Below are 13,780 nucleotides of genomic sequence, written 5' to 3' on the forward strand. Positions count from 1 at the left end.
TGTCACCACACTTTAACTTGTGAGATCAACTACTTACTTCACAAGTAAGAAATGCCACACGTGATGGTCTATTCGTAATAACGATATCCATATCTCGTTATTACTTACGACCACGGACAATTTAAGATTCAATCAGATGTAATTTGTATCTCACAATCACAACTCCTTGTGATTAACAAATTACGAAGATTTGAATCTACGAACTCTATTATTTATTTAATTGTCTATTAATTAAATAATAGATCTACCATTAAATTTCATTAATTATATATCAAAAGTATTTATGTCTAAAGTTGATTGGACCTAGGGCATAATACTTACAAACTCCCACTTGCACTAGATCCAATCACTTATGTATCCAATATCATAAGTCTACATGACGATCATGTTTATGCTACGATAACTCTTTGTCAGTGGATCTGTAATATTGTTAAATGTGAAAATTTGGTCTTCTCTTTACGTCATTTCTATGTATTATCTCTTTGATGAGATTATACCGCCTTAATACATGTTTGGATCATTGATGGTCATAGTTCCTTTGCTTTCGCAATGGCTCTATTGTTATTATAATACAATGGTATGTGATCAACAATATCAGGAACTACTCCAACTTCATTTATGAACATCATGATCCAAATTGCAACTCTTTGCTACTTCTGAAGTAATCATGTATTAGATTTCTACTATTGAATCAACGGTTGATTCACGTTTGGAACCTTTTCAACATACCGCTTAAGAGTAAACCAGTTTCTCCATATGAAATCTTCTCAAGATTTCATCTATGTAAATCGGGATGAGTTAAGCAATCTTCTAGATCTACCTCTATAGATCAAGTTGTTTATCCTATATCGTTCATGAATAAATCATTTAACAACCATTATTTCAACGATTGAAATATAGGGATGTCGTTTTCTATAATATTAGGAATACCACAATGCTCCCACTATCTTCTTGTAAACACACAATTCGTCTTCAAATTTGATAAAATCAAACACTTTGACTTTTTTCATCAAATCAAAAATTTCAGATCCATAGAGACTTATTTTAACATTTAGTTACGATATGCAACTGTTGCAAATAAAACCCGAATGGACTTCAGTAAGGCCACAGGAGAAAGGTTTCACCAAGGTTAACACTTAACCTTTGCTTCTAGCCTTGCTCTGTATATATGGATATTCACATCCACATCGACCCTTCGCTTGTAAACTATTTACAAAACCTTATGGATTTTATTCCATCAGGAGGCTCGACCAAGGTCCAAACCTTGTTCACATACGTCGAGTTCATCTCGAGTATCATGGCCTCTTGCTGTCTCTTTTAAGTCAACACTTGACTTTATTTTGTTACAACTAGCAAGTTCATTATCTTGGATCACTAATACCTGATTAATGATCATGGATTCACACCTTCTTGAAGGTCGAATGATCCTACTAGATTCACATAGAGCTGTCATGTCCTCAGGAGTCTTTACTTCCTGATCCAAAGTATGTCCCATATCAGATATGGGATCAAACTCGGATTTATCTACTTGGTTAACTATATCTGTGGACTCTTGAACTCTTTCAAATTCTATTTTTACTCTCACTATCCTCTCCTAGAGTAAACATTTTCTCTAAGAAGACGATATGTCGTAAGACAAAAACTTTCTTCATGATAATAGAATTAATATTCAAATGTCTGCTTTGAATATTCCCATAAATACGTATTTATCAGATTTAGCATCAAACTTATCCAATTCAAGGCACTTCAAATAAGCGTCATGGCCCCAAGCTTTCACATTAAATAAATTGGGACTATTGCCTTTCCATAACTCGTATGGAGTCTGTTAACCAATTTAGATGGGATATGATTTAGTCTGTTGCACACTGCAATCAATGCATGACTCCAAAATAATTTTGGGAGATTTGCATGGCTTGTTATTATTCGCATTATATCTAATAATTAACGATTCCTCCTTTTAGAAACACCACCTTGCTGCAGTGTATATGAAAGAGTCCACTGCAAGAGAATCTCATTCTCTCTTAGATAATCTAGATTTTATCTTTAAGATACTCTCACTTGATCGAATCTTAATGTGAGGGTATCTTTACCTATTTGTTTCTCTAATTCTAGTGTGAATCCCTTGAACTTTTCAAGAGTTTCATGTTTGAGTTTTCATCAAGTATAAATGATCATTGATGAAATAAAATAAACATTACCTGACATTAATTGACACGAGTCCATATGCATTACCATGCATTAGACCAGTAATTATGCTGATCTTTTTTCTTTTCAAGTAAAAGAAGATTTGGTCATTGTGCCAAACATGCATAATTTGTACTTGCCAAAATTAATTAATCCCAAATATACATCTTTATGTAACTTTGGAATTACATTTCATCTAAATACAAAGTCTGTCATGCCAGATTTTGGTAATAATTAGATTATCACATTTATGCCTTTTAATTTCTATACTCATTATAGAATCCTTAGTATTAAAGAATACAAACGTCGTTTTGTATTTTACCATAGCCATTAGGATCTTCATCAAGATAAACAAGAACAACTATTGTCCTTAACATTAAAATAGTTCATGTCGGAACATAAAATTTATTTTAATGTTCTAGCTATGGTTGGTATAAAGCGACGTTTCTTTAATTCCAATACTAAACCAAAAGACAATGGTAAGAAGTATATTCATACAGGCAATGCAGCAACCTTTGCTCATCTCGAACGTGTATGTCAACTTCTCCCTTTTGCAGTGGTCTACTTCTTTTTAGTTTCTTCATATTTGTATAAATATGAGATTTACATCTGGTATCAAATACCTAAGAAACTAGTGAAGTAGACATAAGCCACACAATATTCCTTCCAATGACCTTTCATTCTATAATGAAACAAAGGGTCATTAGACTTGGTATTGTGCTTCGCTTTGACGGTCTTAACCATATTGGACGCTTTCACAAAGCCCCTTTAGACTTCCTCTTAATATCTTTAGAGGAATCAATGGCTTGCCCACTACTAACTTTGATGTTGGGCTTAACAGTCTTAAGCATTTTAAGCAACTCAATAATTGTGCATTCGAGCTTATTCACGTTAATTTCATAATTAGCTGTGAATAGCTTTTTCTGACAGAGATTGCAGAACCAAGTCACTACTTAGTTCATGGTTTATGATTGAACTCAATTGAGACATTTCTCAACGTCAATCATCTTTAGTGTCTAAGCATCGATTGAAGATTACTCTGTCATTTTGCACCGGTAGAATTGTTTGGAAGTCTCATATCCTTCCACACATGATTATTATCATACAACTCTTTGTAATGAAAAATTATGTGTTAACATCTATACTCTCAAGTTGCTTTTGTAACTCAGTGACATAGTTGCAAGCATCTCATGCGTGCAATACTGTCTCATCACTGTGTTTATTATAGTAGCCACATTTTCCTTAGTTAAGTCATCACCAGATGTCTCTGGAAAATAGCTACTTAAGGACAACCAACTTTCTCATGCTTGAGAACAATTCTCAAATTGCAGTGCCAATGAAGAAGATTTAATTTGATTGTTGACATCCAATATGCCTTTCAAATACACATGGTTACTCACGATTCAATAAATATAAACGACAAAAAGAAAAAGAATTATATATAAAATGCATCAATTAATTTAACATGGACTTTTATTAAATTAATTATGCTCCTACTGTTTAACTAAAATTTATGACCCTCTTACACAAATTTATGGAGTCCATGCTTGAATCTCAGTGGGCTGGGATCCCATCTATTATATTAAGACCTTAAGTGTACTCAACAAGCCCTAATATAACATTTGGGTAGATACTATTATCAATTGTATCTTCATACAACTCCCAGATCATTAAGCTGACAAATCTTTGTCTTCACACATCTTATGCGTTAGCTTAACATGCCTCTAAAATTTATCTTCTTGAGTGTACTCAACAAAAAATAAATTTTAGTTAAGCAGAACCCATCATTCAGAAATATCTAATATTTCATAGTATCAAACATATCCCTAATAGACCAGCCTTGAGTGTACTCAACAAGTTGAGACGATTTGGGACTCTGATTTTTCACTATAATGATGGAAGGCAATCATAAATGTGACTTAATATTTTGTGGAGGGATTTTACATTCAAAAGTCTCATCAAATCAATAACATATATATATATATATATATATACATCTACCATGCAAATAAATATATATATAACATAATATAATAGTGTGGACGATAATTGGCTTTTACTATCTAGTCTTCCCGAACCATAAGGAAGGCTAGTTGGTCAATTCTAGGGGTTATAGCATTGAACAGTATCAATGCACCATCTCCATGGTCTCCTCCTCTTCTTGTCTCTTCAATTAGTCCAATTGCAACATGTATCCTATACTAGTTGGTACGCAGACCTAAATGAAATTGGACTCACAGGCCCACAGCAATAATGATAATAATAATAGACTCACAAGTCCAAAATGATCAATAGCTCGCAGGCCCAGAATAATAATAATAATAACGGGCTCGCAGGTCCAAAACAATTAGGAGCTCGCAGGCCCTAGAAAACAACAAGAATAAAAAATAACCATTCAACACATCCATATGGTCGAGTTCATAATCGTTCACTAATAATACATTCATCACATAAATGTATACTTATATAATATCTAATATTATATGCAAATTAGTTTCAAATTTCTAGCAATTAAGTTCGTCTAAACTCTTTTAGACAAATGGATCGTAACGATTAAATAATTAATTAATCAATTATTTAATTAGCGGGCATGTTTAATTAAAATCAAATTTTAATTAAATATCGAATTAGAGTCCAACTCTAATTCAACAATTATAGGGCGGGATAATTTAATTAAAATCAAATTTTAATTAAATATCAAATTAGAGTCAAACTCTAATTTCAAAATTTAAGACAGTTGAATTTAATTAAAATCAAATTTCAATTAAATAACAAAACTAGAGTCTAACTCTAATTCCAATATTTAGGGCGAATTAATTTAATAAAAATCAAAATTTTAACTAAATACCAAATTAGAATCCAACTCTGATTGGAACAACTTTTAGGGTGAATTGACTTAATTAAAATCAAATTTTAATTAAATAAGAAATTAGAGTCAAACTCTAATTCCAAAAGGAAATTTAGGGTGAGACAATTTAATTAAAATCAAATTTTAATTAAATGTCAAATTAGAATCCAATTCTAACTTCGATAACATATTTGGGTGAATAATTAATTAAAATCAAAATTTAATTAAGTATTAAATTAGAGTCAAACTCTAATTTTAATAGAATTAATATTTTAATATAGGATAACAATCCTAAATAAAATAAAATTCTATTTGGGGTCAAATTTAATATTTAAGTTAAAATCATACTTTAATGAAAATATAAAAAGTCGTCAATTTTAAATAAAATTTCAATTTGGGTCAAAATTAAATTTATAGGTCAAACCCATTAAAATCAAATTTAAAAACATTCCAAAATATAAATTCAAAATTATTTTGAAATTGTAGTTTGACCCAAGTGTGTCAATCTAGATCATCGATCATATCTTTCACTCCACTATTAAGTCAATATAAGTCGAAAACTCCTTTTCGACTTATGAGTATACCTTGGCTAAGGATTTCATCATCGACTTAATTGAATGAAACGCAGATCATAATCTCCTACTATCTAAGAGTGACGAATCCTTTATTGATCAATCACAACCTTCATACGATTCTTGACGTACCCGAACGATGTCGTATTAGCGGCCCTTTGTAGAGCAACATCCAACACCGCCAAAGTATGACTGTCCTCAGATAAGGTACCATGACGACCTCCAGTCAAAGGACCAATTCCACTACCGAACATTAGAGATTAACCACTGACACTTAGATAGTTATCTATGTGGAATCTCTCGGCAGGTCTCCAATGTTTTGTTCTATAACAAAACATCTACGTGTCATTTAAGTGTTACCACACTTTGACTTGTGAGATCAGCTACTTACTTCACAAGTAAAAAATGCCACATGTGATGGTCTATCCGTAATAATGATATACGTATCTCGTTATTACTTACGACGACGGACGATTTAAGATTCAATAAGATGTAATTTGTTTATCACAATCACAACTCCTTGTGATTAACAAATTACGAAGATTTGAATCTACGGACTCTATTATTTATTTAATTGTCTATTAATTAAATAATAGATCTGTCATTAAATTTCATTAATTATATATCAAAAGTATTTATGTCCAAAGTTGATTGGACCTAGGGCATAATACTTACACTTTTTAGGAAAGACTCAAAACTATTCTCCTTGCATACCTCATATCCTAACTGTTACAAATGAAACTAATTTCGAACCAGTTGAGTCCTCAGCTGATTCTCTAGAAGATCATCACCCTTTATATATGGCTAAGAGACCACAAACAAGTCAAACTCAACAAGGAATCCTATTGTTGATGAACTAGAAACAATTGATGAAGAAATTGCTGATAATTTTGATACTCATCTTGTGAATAACTATTATTCACAAAACAACACTTCAGCAACCAAGTTCATTTTTGATGATATTCTTCCGTCTCTATGGGAGGCAAGATTCCAAGAAATGAAAATATGGTGTTCAGCAGAATTGCAAAAGCCAAATATGACTCATTTCTCTATCATAAAATCCTTTTTAGCCAGGATTGTTGGTTTCTTTAAAGATTGGTACAATGTCCTTGGTGAATATCATCAGATCCAATATTCAAGAGCCCAAACAATTAATGCTTTTATAGAATCATTGTACTAGGAATTATGCGGAAATACATATCATTTGAAGGATGCTACTAGAAAAGAATTCTTCAAACTAAAAATGTTGTTCCTACAATCCTAAAGATTTGGATAAACACTTTCACAATGCCGCCAAATGCTATTATCTCATTGGAGGAATGGATGATATCAATATAAAGCAAGCTTATCTAGAATCTATACGTAGCCTCTTGGACAAGAGACACTCAGAATTATTCAAATAAAATGACAATCATTGGGAACCACTTCATTTGGAGAACTTCATAATTGGGTCAAAAGAACCTTGAAAAAACTCTAAATCAAAGAGAGTTTTTAAAGAATATTAGCACAATAAGACAGAAACTTGAAAAGGCTTGTGATCAGTTAGATTTGAAAATCAAGTGCCGACATGACAATAGAACCTATGATTGCCTTGGAAAGAAGAGGTATCATAAGCGGAAGTTCAAGTTTCGCAATAAAAAATCCTCATAATATTTTCCTTGAAGTAAATGATACTTCAAGAAGAAATTCACAAAGAAGAAGGAAGATAGATGTTTTATACGCGGAAAGAAGAGCCACTTTACCAAATCAAAAAATAATAATAAATAAATAAATAAATAAATAAATATATATATATATATATANNNATTTATGCAGCAACAAAAATAGACGACGAAGTAGATCTTGAATCGGTGTTTTCTAAAGAAGATGAACAGTACCCTGGAAATATTTTTGTGCTGGAATTTGGCTATGATGATGATAGCATTAATGGTTATGACAGTATAGAAGAATGCTATGGAATGCAAGTCAACTATCTTAGCCTACCGGTTCTGATGATTGAGATTAAAATATTTCCAGGAAAATATAGAAGGCCAATAACAATCGCATGATTGTTTGTTACTGGAGCAGTTTGCTCAATTCTAAATCCAGCCATTCTACCTAAAAATATGTGGAAAGAGCATCAGGAAATTTTCAGGCTGCCAATAATGAGTACTTTTCAACAGAATTGATCAGTAAACCTGTGACACTCCAGTTCTTTCCAGAATATAATGTTTTGCACAGGTTACTTGGTTCATCCTTACCAACAAAAGATATTGTACTTGGTTTTGACATCATTCAACAGTTGTGGACAAAAAGTGTTATCTCTCTTCCAAATGGCCTCGGATACAAATCCTACTTTTCACCATACATACAGCCAACCACGTACGTCTCTATAACCAAACTTGATGACATAACGAGCCTATTAATTCGAGAATGTTGAATAGAATCTCATATAGATTTCCTCACTAAATGCACTCACCCTCTCTGGAAAAATCAAGACTTCTTCATAACCCTACCTTTTAAAAAGAAAACGAAGACATCAATCCTACCAAAACTAGCAATATTGGAATGAGCCCAGGACAGCACTAGTTAACCACTAAAGAGTTAAACCAATTAAAAGCTGAAGGTCTTATTGAACCAACTACTTCCCATTGGGCATGCCAAACCTTTTATGTTTATAATAAAAGTGAACAAGATCATGGAAAGATGAGACTTGTGATTGATTATAAACCATTGAATCATTTCCTTGCTGATAACAAATTTTGTAACACCCCGACCCCTTGTGGACCGGAACGCTACTTACTTTACTTAACTAACCGGTGGTTTAGTCATAGGAGAATATATTTTAGTGGAAGCTTCATTTTTACAATGATAATTTTAACAACAACCTTTCGAATACTTTAAATAAAACACTGAATAAAAAAAATAACGGAACGTAATTTATTTGAAAAAAACACAACTTGTTCTCGCGTTCAGCGTTATTCAAATACTTTAAAGAAATAACATTGAAAACGTTTACAAAAATAAATCTAAATAACTGGTTCACCGGGTTTTTCCATGGGCTCGTTGCACCAATCTCCATCTTTTCCATCATCCAGGCCCAAGGTAGAATCATATCAATCTGTAGAGAAGGGGTTAAACCCGTGAGTTAAAAAAACTCAATAGATATCATTGGTTCATTTGTGATCAAACTATACATTTCAAAGTTGTAACTTTAGAAACCTTTTCATAGTAGGATTATAGGTAGAATCTCAAACACGTAGAGTCATGACTTAACACGACGCCTCGACCAGAAGTACTTGCCATACCCGGAGGTACCATTATACATGGATGTGTATGCCGTACCGGAGGTACCATTAGACATACAAACATTAACATAAATCTTCATTTGCTAGAAACTTATAATTTAACAAGAATTAACACTTTGCACCTCTACCTACCTTGATTGATGATTTGAATCTCGTTGAAAAATGCACTTCTCTGATGTTTAAAAAAAACACTTCGTTGAGAATTGATGCTTGGAAAACACTTCTTGATAACACCAAAACTTCTAGGAAAAACTAATTTTCCTCCCTCTCCTTTCTCTTTTTTTCTAGACTTGAAAACTCTCTCTTTTATGCTTAAAAACTTTTGTCTTGGTGTGAAAAATGTGTATGCATTGAGACCTATTTATAGGTGAAAATCTCACAACTTAAGGGCAAGTGAAGGGCCCAATACTCATTAATACGGGTGTCATTTATGTGGGAGTTATAGGTTTAAGAAGGTGCTTGAAAATCGTGTAGGAATTTGACTTTTCATATTCCGCGTACTTCGGTTGATATTGTACAACATTTAGTATTTCTATCATAACTTCTTCTCCCGATATCCGATTGAGGTAATTCAAAGTGCGTTGGAAAGCTAACTCAAAGAACTACAACTTTTATTTAGATATCATTTTCCAAATCGAATGTTTTCTATGTTGTAAATGGGTCTCAAATTAAACTAAAAATCTGAAGTATACTTTAGCCACCCAATATTTATGTCTTAGTGCCACTAAGGTGTTTAAAATTATTTGGGGTTCTACATCCCCCACACCTTAATAAAATTTCGTCCTCGAAATTTACCTTCTGATTAGGCGAATAGTGTTGGATACTCCCTCTCCTTTCTCTTCTTTTTTTTTACTCTTGAAAAAATGGCTACTGTTATATAACATTCTACCTATAAATTCTAGCCCAATGCGTATCTTTTGAAAAAAAAAACACATCTTTCAAATCATTTCTAACTGGCATAGTATATCTTTGAAAATAAGTATAAGTTGTATCATAGTATCGCAAAGCATCATAACATAGTCTTTTCATGAAAACATTAACTTTGAACATACCTAGGCTGTAGAATGAGATTGATGGATGGATGCAAGATGCCATGGAGTATCTTAGACTTTTTCATTTTAAAAAAAAAAACATACTTGGTCTACAGAACCGGCTAAACCGTGCTCTGATACCACGCTCTAATGCCCCGACCCCTTGTGGACCGGAACGCTCCTTACTTTATTTAACTAACCGGTGAATTAGTTATAGGAGAATATGATTTAGCGGAAGCTTAATTTTTACAATGATAATTTTAACAACAACCTTTCAAATACTTTAAATAAAACACTGAATAAAAAAAATAATGGAACAATTTATTTAAAGAAAACACAACTTGTTTTCGCGTTCAGCGTTATTTAAATACTTTAAAGAAATAACGTTGAAAACGTTCACAAAAATAAATCTAAATAACTGGTTCACCGGGTTTTTCCATGGGCTTGTTGCACCACTCTCCATCTTTTCCATCATCCAGACCCAAGGTAAAATCATATCAATCTATAGAGAAGGGGTTAAACCCGTGAGTTTAAAAAAACTCAATAGATATCATTGGTGTATTTGTGATCAAGCTATACATTTAAAACCTATAACTTTAGAAACATTTTCATAGTAAGATTTTCGGTAGAATCTCAAACACATAGAGTCATGACTTAACACGACACCTCGACCGGAAGTACACGCCGTACCCAGAGGTACCATTAGACATGGAGGTGTATGTCGTACCGGAGGTACCATTAGATATACAAACATTAACATAAATCTTCATTTGTTAGAAACTTATAACTTAACACGAATTAACATTTTGCACCTCTACCTACCTTGATTGATGCTTTGAACCTTGTTGAAAAATGCACTCCTTTGATGTTTAAAAAAAACACTTCGTTGCGAATTGATACTTGAAAAATACTTCTTGATAGCACCAAAACTTCTAGGAAAAACTAATTTTCCTCTCTCTCCTTTCTCTTTTTTGTAGACTTGAAAACTCTCTCTTTTATACTTAGAAGCTTTTGTCTTGGTGTGAAAAATGTGTATGCACTGGGGCCTATTTATAGGTGAAAATCTCACAACTTAAGGGCAAGTGAAGGGCCGAATACTCATTAATACGGGTGCCATTTATGTGGGAGTTATAGGTTTAAGAAGGAGCTAGAAAATCGTGTACGAATTTGACTTTTCATATTCCGCGTACTTCGGTTGATACTGTACAGCTTTTAGTATTTCTATCATAACTTCTTCTCCCGATATCCGATTGAGGTAATTCAAAGTGCGTTGGAAAGCTAACTCAAAGAGCTACAATTTTCTTCAGATATTATTTTCCAAATCGAACGTTTTCTATGTCGTAAATGGGTCTCAAATGAGACTAAAAATCTGAAGTATACTTTAGCCATCCAATATTCATGTCTTAATGCCACTAAGGTGTTTAAAATTAGTTGGGGTTCTACAACTTTCCTCTTCCAAACAAGAATACTTTATTTGCCAGTTTATCTAAAGCCAATATATTTTCAACGTTTGATCTAAAACCAGGATTTTGGCAACTGAAGGGTTCTGTTACTCTAACCATCACTGCCAGTGGATGGTTATGCCATTTAATCTTAAAACAGTCCCTTCATTGTTTCAAAAAGCGATTACAAGAATTTATCATCCAATATTAGAGTCAGCATTAATCTATATTGATGATATTCTCTTATTCTCAAAAGTTGCATATTCTCATTCTCGGCTATTGTCTCAGTTCACTAATTTGATGAAACAATTTGGGGTTATGCTTTCCTAAAAGAAAATGGTTAATGGAGTTTTCAAAATTGATTTCTTGGGTATGCATATTAAAGATGGTTAGTATTTTTTGCAGCCACGTGTTGGTCAGGAACTATTAAAGTTTGCAGATACAGATCTTTCTAAAAAGGAAGTTCAACAATTTCTTGGAATTGTGAATTACATGGCAAACTTTGTTGATCTCCTATTTCCTATTATCATACTATTACTAAACATGCTGAAAAAGAATGCACCACTATGGTTTTCTAAACAAATAGAAGCAGTTCGAAAGATTAAGCAAAGGGTACTCCTAGCTTTAGCTATTCCTACTGATGGGAAGATAATCTTGCAAATAGATGCAAGTGATCTATACTAGACAGTAGATCTCTTGGAGGAGAAAGATGGAAAAAAAGAGTATATGTGGACACAAAAGTCATTCTTAGAGGCAGAAAAAATTATCATTCCACTTTTGAAGAAATGGATATGCCAGCATTCTCTAAAATGCTCTCATTCAATCAAAAACAAATCCCAAATTCTCAACTACTCAGATGTTTAGAATGGTTGTCAAATTTTAATTTTGATGTTATACATATAAAAGGAAAAACCAATTTTCTTCCAGACTTGCTCAATAGATCAAAACTTTCTCTTATCCAACCTATCCCCATAATTTGTATGGTAAGCCCTCCTTTATCTTTACTCCCTCAAAAATGTGTCGATCCCTTCTGATGCGAACCCAGTTAACAAGGTTGCTATCAAACCCACAGGAATTGACAACAGATCCTAAGAGGGTCCAGATAATGATCAAGGTTTAGGAATCGATCAGCAAAAGTGAACCAAGCAACCGAACGTATATGAAATGAACGACCTCTTAATGACACAATCTTGAAATCTCCTCCGGATTTGTGGATTTGACCCAAAAAATTAATGAATCAAACAGCCCAACAATAACGGCGATGCGAATGACCTTTTGATTACACAATTCAATGATTCACACCCGATGTTTTGTTTGAACGCCACAAGATATCAAATCTTGATAAGTTCAGAATTTTGAAGCAAAGCTTCAAAAGAAAATTCATTCAATAATCCATCATAAAAGTCTTGTTCAAAATAATGAAAATGGCATCCTATTTATATGAAACTCTAAAGCCTAATTTTAAAAAGGAAAATTCGTGCAAAAATAAGATAGAAATATTAAAAGATTAGAGTTCTAAATAGAAAAGGAAACTCACGAAAATAATAATAATTCGGCGCCGAATTTTTTTGTTCACTCCAGCTCCAGTTTTCAACTTTTGTTGCACTTCCATTGGTTGACACACTGGTCCAACATGTTTTGTCTCCCCTCAACAGCTTTGAATTCTTGATGTTTTCAACCCCTATTAATTCTATAACTTGAACATGAGTTTTTGTCCAACTTGCTTCATTCTTCAGTTGTCTTCAACAAGTTGACGCCAAATGTTTTGGACGTCACTCCCAACATAACACTTAACCTTTGGCTTGCCAACTTCAACTCTTTTACGCTTCATGGCTCGAACAAGCAATTGGTTGGCTTTATTAACTCCTTTTGACGTCCAACTTAGCTCAAATCTCGATCTTAACTTCTCGCCAACAACCGTCAAATATTTAGTCATTTGTAGCGCAACTTGGTTCACATCACCTTCAGAACTCAATAACCTCATCAGAGACAAAACTCTTCACTTTAGAGCCAAACAACTCATGTTAAAATACCAGTTCATTGTCATCAGAGAAACAGGAATTGAAACACTTGGTAGTCTTGGATTTCATCCAGACTATCCTTTTTTACCTTTATTCCGTATGATATCACATCAAACAATTTCAAAGTTTTCAAAAGAACTACTTTGCTTGCTTTGGTATTTGTTGGAACTTTATCAAATTGGAATCTCTTTTAATGTTAGTAATTTTTTGAATGGTTCAAAGAAATTAGTTTTCGAAGTTTTAACAAAAGTGATCCATTTCAAACACTTTTTGAGGCGAAGAAATTATTTGAATGGTTTTATCATATTTCTCATTGGGAAAAATTAATTAAAGCATTGTCCTTAAAATTCAAAGAACTCAGAATTTCTTTCTTTCTTCCCCTTTTTTTTTTTTTT

This window comes from Olea europaea, chromosome 11 (genome assembly GCF_002742605.1).
Source record: "Olea europaea var. sylvestris chromosome 11, O_europaea_v1, whole genome shotgun sequence".
NCBI classification, from domain to species: Eukaryota; Viridiplantae; Streptophyta; class Magnoliopsida; order Lamiales; family Oleaceae; genus Olea; species Olea europaea.